Raw genomic sequence first — 16249 nt, 5'->3', positions numbered from 1 at the left:
ATGGAGCCTCCGGCACCGACCTCCACCCGCAGAGCCACACTCCACATAGAGAATAATGGAGCCTCCAGCACCGACCTCCACCCGCAGAGCCGCACTCCAAATAGAGAATAATGGAGCCTCCGGCACCGACCTCCACCCGCAGAGCCGCACTCCACATAGAGAATAATGGAGCCTCCGGCACCGACCTCCACCCACAGAGCCGCACTCCACATAGAGAATAATGGATCCTCCGGCACCGACCTCCATCCGCAGAGCCGCACTCCACATAGAGAATAATGGAGCCACCAGCACCGACCTCCACCCGCAGAGCCGCACTCCACATAGAGAATAATGGAGCCCCCGGCACCGACCTCCACCCGCAGAGCCACACTCCACATAGAGAATAATGGATACTCCGGCACCGACCTCCACCCGCAGAGCCGCACTCCACATAGAGAATAATGGGGCCTCCAGCACCTACCTCCACCCACAGAGCCGCACTCCACATAGAGAATAATGGAGCCTCCAGCACCTACCTCCACCCGCAGAGCCACACTCCACATAGAGAATAATGGAGCCTCCAGCACCGACCTCCACCCGCAGAGCCGCACTCCACATAGAGAATAATGGAGCCTCCGGCACCGACCTCCACCCGCAGAGCCGCACTCCACATAGAGAATAATGGAGCCTCCGGCACCGACCTCCACCCGCAGAGCCACACTCCACATAGAGAATAATGGAGCCTCCAGCACCTACCTCCACCCGCAGAGCCACACTCCACATAGAGAATAATGGAGCCTCCAGCACCGACCTCCACCCGCAGAGCCGCACTCCACATAGAGAATAATGGAGCCTCCAGCACCTACCTCCACCCGCAGAGCCACAATCCACATAGAGAATAATGGAGCCTCCAGCACCGACCTCCACCCGCAGAGCCGCACTCCACATAGAGAATAATGGAGCCTCCGGCACCGACCTCCACCGGCAGAGCCACACTCCACATAGAGAATAATGGAGCCTCCAGCACCGACCTCCACCCGCAGAGCCGCACTCCACATAGAGAATAATGGAGCCTCCGGCACCGACCTCCACCCGCAGAGCCACACTCCACATAGAGAATAATGGAGCCTCCAGCACCGACCTCCACCCGCAGAGCCGCACTCCAAATAGAGAATAATGGAGCCTCCGGCACCGACCTCCACCCGCAGAGCCGCACTCCACATAGAGAATAATGGAGCCTCCGGCACCGACCTCCACCCACAGAGCCGCACTCCACATAGAGAATAATGGATCCTCCGGCACCGACCTCCATCCGCAGAGCCGCACTCCACATAGAGAATAATGGAGCCACCAGCACCGACCTCCACCCGCAGAGCCGCACTCCACATAGAGAATAATGGAGCCCCCGGCACCGACCTCCACCCGCAGAGCCACACTCCACATAGAGAATAATGGATACTCCGGCACCGACCTCCACCCGCAGAGCCACACTCCACATAGAGAATAATGGGGCCTCCAGCACCGACCTCCACCCACAGAGCCGCACTCCACATAGAGAATAATGGAGCCTCCGGCACCGACCTCCACCCGCAAAGCCGCACTCCACATACAGAATAATGGAGCCTCCAGCACCGACCTCCACCCGCAAAGCCGCACTCCACATAGAGAATAATGGAGCCTCCGGCACCGACCTCCACCCGCAGAGCCGCACTCCACATAGAGAATAATGGGGCCTCCAGCAACTACCTCCACCCACAGAGCCGCACTCCACATAGAGAATAATGGAGCCTCCAGCACCTACCTCCACCCGCAGAGCCACACTCCACATAGAGAATAATGGAGCCTCCAGCACCGACCTCCACCCGCAGAGCCGCACTCCACATAGAGAATAATGGAGCCTCCGGCACCGACCTCCACCCGCAGAGCCGCACTCCACATAGAGAATAATGGAGCCTCCGGCACCGACCTCCACCCGCAGAGCCACACTCCACATAGAGAATAATGGAGCCTCCAGCACCTACCTCCACCCGCAGAGCCACACTCCACATAGAGAATAATGGAGCCTCCAGCACCGACCTCCACCCGCAGAGCCGCACTCCACATAGAGAATAATGGAGCATCCGGCACCGACCTCCACCCGCAGAGCCACACTCCACATAGAGAATAATGGAGCCTCCAGCAACGACGTGCACCCGCAGAGCCACACTCCACATAGAGAATAACGGAGCCTCCAGCACCGACCTCCACCCGCAGAGCCGCACTCCACATAGAGAATAATGGAGCCTCCGGCACCGACCTCTACCCGCAGAGCCACACTCCACATAGAGAATAATGGAGCCTCCAGCACCTACCTCCACCCGCAGAGCCACACTCCACATAGAGAATAATGGAGCCTCCAGCACCGACCTCCACCCGCAGAGCCGCACTCCACATAGAGAATAATGGAGCCTCCGGCACCGACCTCCACCCGCAGAGCCACACTCCACATAGAGAATAATGGAGCCTCCAGCACCGACCTCCACCCGCAGAGCCGCACTCCAAATAGAGAATAATGGAGCCTCCGGCACCGACCTCCACCCGCAGAGCCGCACTCCACATAGAGAATAATGGAGCCTCCGGCACCGACCTCCACCCACAGAGCCGCACTCCACATAGAGAATAATGGATCCTCCGGCACCGACCTCCATCCGCAGAGCCGCACTCCACATAGAGAATAATGGAGCCACCAGCACCGACCTCCACCCGCAGAGCCGCACTCCACATAGAGAATAATGGAGCCCCCGGCACCGACCTCCACCCGCAGAGCCACACTCCACATAGAGAATAATGGATCCTCCGGCACCGACCTCCACCCGCAGAGCCACACTCCACATAGAGAATAATGGGGCCTCCAGCACCGACCTCCACCCACAGAGCCGCACTCCACATAGAGAATAATGGAGCCTCCAGCACCGACCTCCACCCGCAGAGCCGCACTCCACATAGAGAATAATGGAGCCTCCAGCACCGACCTCCACCCGCAGAGCCGCACTCCACATAGAGAATAATGGAGCCTCCGGCACCGACCTCCACCCGCAGAGCCACACTCCACATAGAGAATAATGGAGCCTCCAGCACCTACCTCCACCCGCAGAGCCACACTCCACATAGAGAATAATGGAGCCTCCAGCACCGACCTCCACCCGCAGAGCCGCACTCCACATAGAGAATAATGGAGCCTCCAGCACCTACCTCCACCCGCAGAGCCACAATCCACATAGAGAATAATGGAGCCTCCAGCACCGACCTCCACCCGCAGAGCCGCACTCCACATAGAGAATAATGGAGCCTCCGGCACCGACCTCCACCGGCAGAGCCACACTCCACATAGAGAATAATGGAGCCTCCAGCACCGACCTCCACCCGCAGAGCCGCACTCCACATAGAGAATAATGGAGCCTCCGGCACCGACCTCCACCCGCAGAGCCGCACACCACATAGAGAATAATGGAGCCTCCGGCACCGACCTCCACCCGCAAAGCCGCACTCCACATAGAGAATAATGGAGCCTCCGGCACCGACCTCCACCCGCAGAGCCGCACTCCACATAGACAATAATGGAGCCTCCAACCCCGACCTCCACCCGCAGAGCCACACTCCACATAGAGAATAATGGAGCCTCCGGCACTGACCTCCACCCGCAGAGCCACACTCCACATAGAGAATAATGGAGCCTCCGGCACCGACCTCCACCCGCAGAGCCGCACACCACATAGAGAATAATGGAGCCTCCGGCACCGACCTCCACCCGCAAAGCCGCACTCCACATAGAGAATAATGGAGCCTCCGGCACCGACCTCCACCCGCAGAGCCGCACTCCACATAGACAATAATGGAGCCTCCAACCCCGACCTCCACCCGCAGAGCCACACTCCACATAGAGAATAATGGAGCCTCCAAAACCGACCTCCACCCGCAGAGCCGCACTCCACATAGAGAATAATGGAGCCTCCAGCACCGACCTCCACCCGCAGAGCCGCACTCCACATAGAGAATAATGGAGCCTCCAGCACTGACCTCCACCCGCAGAGCCGCACACCACATAGAGAATAATGGAGCCTCCGGCACCGACCTCCACCCGCAAAGCCGCACTCCACATAGAGAATAATGGAGCCTCCGGCACCGACCTCCACCCGCAGAGCCGCACACCACATAGAGAATAATGGAGCCTCCGGCACCGACCTCCACCCGCAAAGCCGCACTCCACATAGAGAATAATGGAGCCTCCGGCACCGACCTCCACCCGCAGAGCCGCACTCCACATAGACAATAATGGAGCCTCCAGCACCGACCTCCACCCGCAGAGCCGCACTCCACATAGACAATAATGGAGCCTCCAGCACCGACCTCCACCCGCAGAGCCACACTCCACATAGAGAATAATGGAGCCTCCGGCACCGACCTCCACCCGCAGAGCCACACTCCACATAGAGAATAATGGAGCCTCCGGCACCGACCTCCACCCGCAGAGCCGCACTCCACATAGAGAATAATGGAGCCTCCAGCACCTACCTCCACCCGCAGAGCCACACTCCACATAGAGAATAATGGAGCCTCCAGCACCGACCTCCACTCGCAGAGCCGCACTCCACATAGAGAATAATGGAGCCTCCAGCACCTACCTCCACCCGCAGAGCCACAATCCACATAGAGAATAATGGAGCCTCCAGCACCGACCTCCACCCGCAGAGCCGCACTCCACATAGAGAATAATGGAGCCTCCAACCCCGACCTCCACCCGCAGAGCCACACTCCACATAGAGAATAATGGAGCCTCCAAAACCGACCTCCACCCGCAGAGCCGCACTCCACATAGAGAATAATGGAGCCTCCAGCACCGACCTCCACCCGCAGAGCCGCACTCCACATAGAGAATAATGGAGCCTCCAGCACTGACCTCCACCCGCAGAGCCGCACACCACATAGAGAATAATGGAGCCTCCGGCACCGACCTCCACCCGCAAAGCCGCACTCCACATAGAGAATAATGGAGCCTCCGGCACCGACCTCCACCCGCAGAGCCGCACACCACATAGAGAATAATGGAGCCTCCGGCACCGACCTCCACCCGCAAAGCCGCACTCCACAGAGAATAATGGAGCCTCCGGCACCGACCTCCACCCGCAGAGCCGCACTCCACATAGACAATAATGGAGCCTCCAGCACCGACCTCCACCCGCAGAGCCGCACTCCACATAGAGAATAATGGAGCCTCCGGCACCGACCTCCACCCGCAGAGACGCACCCCACATAGACAATAATGGAGCCTCCAGCACCGACCTCCACCCGCAGAGCCACACTCCACATAGAGAATAATGGAGCCTCCGGCACCGACCTCCACCCGCAGAGCCACACTCCACATAGAGAATAATGGAGCCTCCGGCACCGACGTGCACCCGCAGAGCCACACTCCACATAGAGAATAATGGAGCCTCCAGCACCGACCTCCACCCGCAGAGCCACACTCCAAATAGAGAATAATGGAGCCTCCGGCACCGACCTCCACCCGCAGAGCCGCACTCTACATAGAGAATAATGGAGCCTCCGGCACCGACCTCCACCCGCAGAGCCGCACTCCACATAGAGAATAATGGAGCCTCCGGCACCGACCTCCACCCGCAGAGCCGCACTCCACATAGAGAATAATGGAGCCTCCAGCACCGACCTCCACCCGCAGAGCCGCACTCCACATAGAGAATAATGGAGCCTTCAGCACCGACCTCCACCCACAGAGCCGCACTCCACATAGAGAATAATGGAGCCTCCGGCACCGACCTCCACCCGCAGAGCCGCACTCCACATAGAGAATAATGGAGCCTCCAGCACCGACCTCCACCCGCAGAGCCGCACTCCACATAGAGAATAAAGGAGCCTCCAACACCGACCTACACCCCCAGAGCCGCACTCCACATAGAGAATAATGGAGCCTCCAACCCCGACCTCCACCCGCAGAGCCACACTCCACATAGAGAATAATGGAGCCTCCAAAACCGACCTCCACCCGCAGAGCCGCACTCCACATAGAGAATAATGGAGCCTCCAGCACCGACCTCCACCCGCAGAGCCGCACTCCACATAGAGAATAATGGAGCCTCCAGCACTGACCTCCACCCGCAGAGCCACACTCCACATAGAGAATAATGGAGCCTCCAGCACTGACCTCCACCCGCAGATCCGCACTCCACATAGAGAATAATGGAGCCTCCGGCACCGACCTCCACCCGCAGAGCCGCACACCACATAGAGAATAATGGAGCCTCCGGCGCCGACCTCCACCCGCAAAGCCGCACTCCACATAGAAAATAATGGAGCCTCCGGCACCGACCTCCACCCGCAGAGCCGCACTCCACATAGACAATAATGGAGCCTCCAGCACCGACGTCCACCCGCAGAGCCGCACTCCACATAGAGAATAATGGAGCCTCCGGCACCGATCTCCACCCGCAGAGACGCACCCCACATAGACAATAATGGAGCCTCCAGCACCGACCTCCACCCGCAGAGCCACACTCCACATAGAGAATAATGGAGCCTCCGGCACCGACCACCACCCGCAGAGCCGCACACCACATAGAGAATAATGGAGCCTCCGGCACCGACCTCCACCCGCAAAGCCGCACTCCACATAGAGAATAATGGAGCCTCAGGCACCGACCTCCACCCGCAGAGCCGCACTCCACATAGAGAATAATGGAGCCTGCAGCACCGACCTCCACCCGAAGAGCCGCACTCCACATAGAGAATAATGGAGCCTCCAGCACCGACCTCCACCCGCAGAGCCGCACTCCACATAGAGAATAATGGAGCCTCCAGCACCGACCTCCACCCGCAGAGCCGCACTCCACATAGAGAATAATGGAGCCTCCGGCACCGACCTCCACATAGAGAATAATGGAGCCTCCAGCACCGACCTCCACCCGCAGAGCCGCACTCCACATAGAAAATAATGGAGCCTCCAGCACCGACCTCCACCCGCAGAGCCGCACTCCACATAGAGAATAATGGAGCCTCCAGCACCGACCTCCACCCGCAGAGCCACACTCCACATAGAGAATAATGGAGCCTCCGGCACCGACCTCCACATAGAGAATAATGGAGCCTCCAGCACCGACCTCCACCCGCAGAGCCGCACTCCACATAGAAAATAATGGAGCCTCCAGCACCGACCTCCACCCGCAGAGCCACACTCCACATAGAGAATAATGGAGCCTCCAGCACCGACCTCCACCCGCAGACCCGCACTCCACATAGAGAATTATGGAGCCTCCAGCACCGACCTCCACCCGCAGAGCCACACTCCACATAGAGAATAATGGAGCCTCCAACACCGGCCTCCACCCGCAGAGCCGCACTCCACATAGAGAATAATGGAGCCTCCGGCACCGACCTCCACCCGCAGAACTGCACTCCACATAGAGAATAAAGGAGCCTCCAACACCGACCTCCACCCCCAGAGCCGCACTCCACATAGAGAATAATGGAGCCTCCAACCCCGACCCCCACCCGCAGAGCCACACTCCACATAGAGAATAATGGAGCCTCCAAAACCGACCTCCACCCGCAGAGCCGCACTCCACATAGAGAATAATGGAGCTTCCAGCACCGACCTCCACCCGCAGAGCCGCACTCCACATAGAGAATAATGGAGCCACCAGCACCGACCTCCACCCGCAGAGCCACACCCCACCTAGAGAATAATGGATCCTCCGGCACCGACCTCCACCCGCAGACTCGCACTCCACATAGAGAATAATGGAGCCTCCAGCACCGACCTCCACCCGCAGAGCCACACTCCACATAGAGAATAATGGAGCCTCCAACACCGACCTCCACCCGCAGAGCCACACTCCACATAGAGAGTAATGGAGCCTCCAACACCGACCTCCACCCGCAGAGCCACACTCCACATAGAGAATAATGGAGCCTCCAGCACTGACCTCCACCCGCAGAGCCACACTCCACATAGAGAATAATGGGGCCTCCGGCACCGACCTCCACCCGCAGAGCCACACCCCACCTAGAGAATAATGGATCCTCCGGCACCGACCTCCACCCGCAGACCCGCACTCCACATAGAGAATAATGGAGCCTCCAACACCGACCTCCACCCGCAGAGCCACACTCCACATAGAGAGTAATGGAGCCTCCAACACCGACCTCCACCCGCAGAGCCGCACTCCACATAGAGAATAATGGGGCCTCCGGCACCGACGTCCACCCGCAGAGCCACACTCATAGTAACATAGTTATTAAGGTTGAAGGGAGACTTTAAGTCCATCTAGTTCAACGCATATCCTATCCTAACTCGCCCTAACATGTTGATCCAGAGGAAGGCAAAAAAAACCCATGTGGCAACAGTAAGCTTCACATTGGGGAAAAAAATTCCTTCCCGACTCCACATACGGCAATCAGACTAGCTCCCTGGATCAACGCAATGTTAAAGAAACTAGTGTATATACCCTGTAATATTATACTTTTCAAGAAAGGCATCCAGTCCCTTCTTAAATTTTAGTAGGGAATCACTCATTACAACATCATATGGCAGAGAGTTCCATAGTCTCACTGCTGTTACAGTAAAGAATCCACGTCTGTGAGTATGCTTAAACCTTCTTTCCTCCAGAGGTAGAGGATGCCCCCTTGTCCCCGTCACAGGTCTAAGAGTAAAAAGATCATTAGAAAGCTCTTGGTATTGTCCCCGCATATATTTATACATTGTAATAAGATCACTACTAAGCCTTCGATTCTCCAAACTAAATAACCCCAAGTGTAATATCCTGTCATGGTATTGCATGCAGACCCCCTAGTTCCTTAATAACCTTGGCCGCTCTTCTCTGCACCCGCTCCAGTTCAGCTATGTCTTTCTTATACACCGGAGACCAGAACTGTTCACAGTATTCTAAGTGTGGTCGCACTAGTGACTTATATAGAGGTAAAATTCTGTTCTCCTCATGAGCATCTATGCCTCTTTTAATGCATCCCATTGTTTTATTTGCCTTTGCAGCAGCTGCCTGACACTGGCCGCTAAATGTGAGTTTGTCGTCCATCCATACACCCAGGTATTTTTCAGTGACAGTTTTGCCCAGTGTTTTACAATAAAGCACATAATTATACATCTTGTTCGTTCTACCCAAGTGCATGACCTTACATTTATCCCCATTAAAGCTCATTTGCCATTTATCAGCCCAAGCTTCTAGTTTACATAAATCCTCCTGTAATATAAAATTGTCCTCCTCTGTATTGATTACCCTGCAGAGTTTAGTGTCATCTGCAAATATTGAAATTCTACTCTCTATGCCCCCTACAAGGTCATTAATAAATATGTTAAAAAGAAGCGGGCCCAAAACTGACCCCTGTGGTACCCCACTGCTAACCGTGACCCAGTCCGAGTGTTCTCCATTAATAACCACCCTTTGTTTCCTATCCCTGAGCCAGCTCTTAACCCACCTACACATATTTTCCCCTATCCCCATTGTTCTCATTTTATGTATCGACCTTTTGTGTGGCACCGTATCAAAAGCTTTTGAAAAGTCCATGTACACCATGTCCACTGCATTCCCTTGGTCCAGTCCGGAACTTACCTCTTCATAGAAGCTTATGAGATTAGTCTGACAGGAACGGTCCCTTGTAAACCCATGTTGATATTGGGTCATGAGGTTATTCTTCTCCAGATACTCCAGTATAGTATCTCTTAGAAAACCCTCCAGGATTTTACCCACAGTTGAGGTTAAACTTACTGGCCTATAATTTCCAAGTTCAGTTTTTGTCCCCTTTTTGAATATTGGCACCACATTTGCTATACGCCAGTCCTGTGGTGCAGACCCTGTTATTATGGAATCTTTAAAGATTAAAAATAATGGTCTATCTATGACTGTGCTTAATTCCTGCAGTACTCGGGGGTGTATCCCATCCAGGCCCGGGGATTTGTCAATTTTAGTGATTTTTAGACGCCGCTTCCTGCTGGGTTAAGCAGGTGACATTTAATGGAGATTTTTTATCTCTGATCATGTTATCCGTCATGGGATTTTCTTGTGTAAATACTGTTGAAAAAAGTCATTTAGCATATTGGCTTTTTCCTCATCCACCATTTCACCCAGACTATTTTTAAAGGGGCCAACACTATCATTTTTTAGTTTCTTACTATTTGTGTAGTTAAAGAATATTTTGGGATTATTTTTACTTTCTCTGGCAATGAGTCTCTCTGTCTCAATCTTTGCTGTTTTAATTTGCTTTTTACAGAATTTATTTAATCTTCTGTATTTATTTAATGCCTCATCACTACCTACTTGCTTTAATTCTCTAAATGCTTTATTTTTATCTCTTATTGCGCCCCTTACAGCTCTATTTAGCCATAGTGGTTTCCTCCTATTTCTCGCATGTTTATTCCCATACGGTATATATTGTGCACAGCTCCTATTCAGGATGCTAATAAACGTCTCCCATTTTCTTTGTGTATTTTTATGTCTCAGGATATCGTCCCAGTTAATTGCACCAAGATCATCTCTCATCCGTTGGAAATTTGCTTTCCTGAAGTTTAGTGTCCTTGTAACCCCTCTACTACACTTCTTATTAAAGGATACATGAAAGCTTATTAATTTGTGATCACTGTTACCCAAGTGACCCCCAACCCTTACATTTGATATGCGTTCTGGCCTGTTGGTTAATATTGGGTCTAGCAGTGCCCCCCCTCTTGTTGGGTCCTGAACCAGTTGTGAAAGGTAATTGTCTCTCATAGTTGTCAGACACTCATTACCTTTGCTCGAACTGCAGGTTTCGGTTCCCCAATGTATTTCAGGGTAGTTGAAGTCCCCCATAATAATGACTTCTCCTTGAGTCGCAGCTTCATCTATTTGCTTTATGAGGATATTCTCTGCTGCTTCCATTATTTTTGGAGACTTATAACAAACCCCTATCAGTAATTTATTATTTTTCCCCCTCCCCTTATCTCCACCCACAGGGACTCTACATTTTCATTAGATTCATATATATTATCAGGAAGGATGGGTTTTATGGATGATTTTACATATAAACACACGCCTCCCCCTCGCTTATTTGTTCGGTCATTTCTGAACAGACTATAGCCCTGTAAATTAACCGCCCAGTCATGGCTCTCGTCCAGCCATGTCTCAGATATCCCCACCATGTCATAATTATGCTCCAACAACATTAACTCCAATTCCTCCATCTTGTTGGCGAGACTTCTGGCATTAGTATACATGCACTTTATGTATGTCTCTGTACCTCTATTCTTTCTTAAATTATTAACTGTTCTAACCCCACCCCCCATGCCACCCCCACCCCCAATGTCATTATTTGTGCCCAGATCTCTATCTGCACTGTCTTCCCCTCCTATAAAAGGAATACCCTCCCCCCCCGTCCCTTGGAGGTCCTTGCTTTAAGCTTACACATCCAGTTGGAAGAATGTCTCAAGTGGGGTACCACAGGGCTCTGTCCTGGGCCCTGTATTGTTCAACATCTTTATCAACGATTTAGATGAAGGAATTGAGGATAAACTGATTAAATTTGCTGATGACACAAAGCTAGGAGGGATAGCTAATACTAGAGAAGAGAGAGAGGATTCAAAAATATATAAATAAACTGGAGAAGTGGGCAGCAACTAACAGAATGGTTTTTAACAGGGAAAAATGCAAAGTACTACATCTGGGCAATAAAAATGAAAAAAACATATACAGAATGGGAGGAATAGGGCTAAGCAACAGCACATGTGAAAAAGATTTGGGTATACTAATAGATCACAGACTGAATATGAGTCAACAGTGTGATGCAGCAGCAAAAAAGGCAAATGCAATTCTAGGATGTATTAACAGAAGCATACAGTCTAGATCACGTGAAGTCATTATTTCCCTCTACTCCTCTTTGGTCAGACCTCATCTGGAATATTGTGTCCAGTTTTGGGCACCACATTTTAAAAAAGTCATCAACAAACTGGAGCAAGTTCAGAAAAGAGCAACCAGAATGGTGACCGGTCTGCAAACACTGTCTTATGAGGAAAGGTTGCAGGATTTGGGAATGTTTAGTTTGCAAAAGAGAAGACTGAGAGGAGACTTAATAGCTGTCTACAAATATCTAAAGGGCTGTCACATTGTAGAAGGATCAACTTTATTCTCATTTGCACAAGGAAAGACTAGAAGCAATGGGATGAAACTGAATGGGAGGAGACACAGATTAGATATCAGAAAAAACTTTTTGACAGAGTGATCAATGCGTGGAACAAGCTGCCGCGAGAAGTGGTGAGTTCTCCTTCAATGGAAGTCTTCAAACAGAGGCTGGACAGACATCTAACTGGGATGATTTAGCGAATCCTGCTTTGAGCAGGGGGTTGGACCAGATGGCCCAGGAGGTCCCTTCCAACTCTACGATTCTATGATTCTATGACTCCTCCAACCTTCTAGCCATTTTCTCCCCCAGCACAGCTGCACCCTCCCCATTGAGGTGCAGCCCGTCCCTAGCGTAGAACCTGTAGCCAACTGAGAAGTCGGCCCAGTTCTGCAGGAACCCAAACCCCTCCTTCCTACACCAGTTCCTGAGCCACTTATTAACCTCCCTAATCTCCCGTTGCCTCTCTGGCGTGGCACGTGGTACAGGAAGTATTTCCGAAAATAGCAACTTGGAGGTCCTTGCTTTAAGCTTGCAGCCTAATTCCCTGATTTCATCTTTAAGGACCTTCCACCTACCTCTAACTTTGTCATTTGTGCCAATGTGCACCATGACCGCTGGATCCTCACCAGCCCCTCCCAGTAATCTGTCAACCCGATCAGCGATGTGTCGGACTCGAGCGCAAGGTAGGCAGCACACCTTTCGACGATCCCTGTCTTTGTGACAGATTGCCCTATCTGTTCCCCTAATAATTGAGTCTCCCACTACCAGCACCTGTCTGGCCTGCCCTGCTCTCCTATTTCCCCCCTTACTGGAGCAGACACTCCTCCGGCTTTCAGAGGACATGCCTTGCTGCAGCGGTGCTACTCCTGCACTAACACTCCCCTCATCTGCCAACTTAGCAAACTTATTGGGGTGTGCCAGATCAGGACTAGCCTCCCTGGTGCTCTTCCCTCTTCCCCGCCTTCTGTCACCTAGCTAGCTGCTTCATTGTCTTGCAGCTCCAACCTAGCATCCCCCCCTCATCTATCCCATTGAGCGTCTGCTCAGTAAGCAGAAGACTCCTTTCCATATTGTCTATGGATCTCAGTGTTGCCAGCTGCACATTTAGATCCAGTATCTGGGCTTCCAAATGCACAACGTGCTCACATCTCGCACAGCAGTATGCACCCTCGACCGGCTGTTCAAGGATTTCATACATGCGGCAAGACGTGCACTGGATGGCATTGGCAATAGTGGAGCACATCCTAATGGGGATTGCACCAGACAGAAAAGATAAGCAAAAATAAATAAAAAGAATTAATAAAATATAACAGCAATTCAGTAATACCTCCCTTGGAAACTCCTTGAATCCAAAGTCACTGAATCTCAAGTCACACACTTACCACATTTCGAACTTACGCTCAGGTCACACTCAGCTCAGGCAGAAGATTTAAAAGATTTTTTTTTTCCCCTTTTACCAGCACACCACCCTGCTGCTCAATGCACTTCCAAAAGGAGTTGAGCCCCAACCAGCTGCCCCTTATAACCCCTTAATTACTGTATGAACTCCCACTCTTAATTAACCCCTTGTGAATATAGTTACACCTCAAGATTTAAATGCAATATAGTTAACCCTTAAAAACACAGATAGTAAAATAAGAGATTAACCCTGTAGAGAGAAAAAATAGGTTAAACAAGCCCCCCAAAAATTGAACAGGTAGAAAGCACTCAGCAACTCACACAGGTATTTGTTATAGGTTTTCCAAATACCTCTTCACTGAATCTCAAGTCACACACTTACCACAGTTCGCACTTACGCTCAGGTCACACTCAGCTCGTTCACACTCACTCAGGCAGAAGATTTAAGAGGTTTTTTTTTCTTTTCCCCCTTTTACCAGCACACCACCTTGCTGCTCAATGCACTTCCATAGAGAATAATGGAGCCTCCAGCACCGACCTCCACCCACAGAGCCGCACTCCACATAGAGAATAATGGAGCCTCCAGCACCGACCTCCACCCGCAGAGCCGCACTCCACATAGAGAATAATGGAGCCTCCAGCACCGACCTCCACCCGCAGAGCCACACTCCACATAGAGAATAATGGAGCCTCCGGCACCGACCTCCACCCGCAGAGCCGCACTCCACATAGAGAATAATGGAGCCTCCAGCACCGACCTCCACCCGCAGAGCCGCACTCCACATAGAGAATAATGGAGCCTCCAGCACCGACCTCCACCCGCAGAGCCACACTCCACATAGAGAATAATGGAGCCTCCAGCACCGACCTCCACCCGCAGAGCCACACTCCACATAGAGAATAATGGAGCCTCCAGCACCGACCTCCACCCGCAGAGCCGCACTCCACATAGAGAATAATGGAGCCTCCAGCACTGACCTCCACCCACAGAGCCGCACTCCACATAGAGAATAATGGAAACTCCAGCACCGACCTCCACCCGCAGAGCCCCACTCCACATAGAGAATAATGGAGCCTCCAGCACCGACCTCCACCCGCAGAGCCGCACTCCACATAGAGAATAATGGAGCCTCCAGCACCGACCTCCACCCGCAGAGCCGCACTCCACATAGAGAATAATGGAGCCTCCGGCACCGACCCCCACCCGCAGAGCCACACTCCACATAGAGAATAATGGAGCCTCCAGCACCGACCTCCACCCGCAGAGCCGCACTCCACATAGAGAATAATGGAGCCTCCAGCACCGACCTCCACCCGCAGAGCCACACTCCACATAGAGAATAATGGAGCCTCCAGCACCGACCTCCACCCGCAGAGCCACACTCCACATAGAGAATAATGGAGCCTCCAGCACCGACCCCCACCCGCAGAGCCACACTCCACATAGAGAATAATGGAGCCTCCAGCACCGACCTCCACCCGCAGAGCCGCACTCCACATAGAGAATAATGGAGCCTCCAGCACCGACCTCCACCCGCAGAGCCGCACTCCACATAGAGAATAATGGAGCCTCCAGCACCGACCTCCACCCGCAGAGCCACACTCCACATAGAGAATAATGGAGCCTCCAGCACCGACCTCCACCCGCAGAGCCACACTCCACATAGAGAATAATGGAGCCTCCAGCACCGACCTCCACCCGCAGAGCCGCACTCCACATAGAGAATAATGGAGCCTCCAGCACCGACCTCCACCCGCAGAGCCACACTCCACATAGAGAATAATGGAGCCTCCAGCACCGACCTCCACCCGCAGAGCCGCACTCCACATAGAGAATAATGGAGCCTCCAGCACCGACCTCCACCCGCAGAGCCGCACTCCACATAGAGAATAATGGAGCCTCCAGCACCGACCTCCACCCGCAGAGCCACACTCCACATAGAGAATAATGGAGCCTCCAGCACCGACCTCCACCCGCAGAGCCGCACTCCACATAGAGAATAATGGAGCCTCCAGCACCGACCTCCACCCGCAGAGCCGCACTCCACATAGAGAATAATGGAGCCTCCAGCACCGACCTCCACCCGCAGAGCCGCACTCCACATAGAGAATAATGGAGCCTCCAGCACCGACCTCCACCCGCAGAGCCGCACTCCACATAGAGAATAATGGAGGCTCCAGCACCGACCTCCACCCGCAGAGCCACACTCCACATAGAGAATAATGGAGCCTCCAGCACCGACCTCCACCCGCAGAGCCGCACTCCACATAGAGAATAATGGAGCCTCCAGCACCGACCTCCACCCGCAGAGCCGCACTCCACATAGAGAATAATGGAGCCTCCAGCACTGACCTCCACCCGCAGAGCCGCACTCCACATAGAGAATAATGGAGGCTCCAGCACCTACCTCCACCCGCAGAGCCACACTCCACATAGAGAATAATGGAGCCTCCAGCACTGACCTCCACCCGCAGAGCCGCACTCCACATAGAGAATAATGGAGCCTCCAGCACCGACCTCCACCCGCAGAGCCGCACTCCACATAGAGAATAATGGAGCCTCCAGCACTGACCTCCACCCGCAGAGCCGCACTCCACATAGAGAATAATGGAGGCTCCAGCACCTACCTCCACCCGCAGAGCCACACTCCACATAGAGAATAATGGAGCCTCCAGCACCGACCTCCACCCGCAGAGCCGCACTCCACATAGAGAA

The sequence above is a fragment of the Dendrobates tinctorius genome, unplaced genomic scaffold (genome assembly GCF_039654945.1).
Source record: "Dendrobates tinctorius isolate UK_male_01 unplaced genomic scaffold, ASM3965494v1 ptg000063l, whole genome shotgun sequence".
Classification (NCBI taxonomy): domain Eukaryota; kingdom Metazoa; phylum Chordata; class Amphibia; order Anura; family Dendrobatidae; genus Dendrobates; species Dendrobates tinctorius.
Note: the sequence above shows the minus strand (reverse complement) of the source record.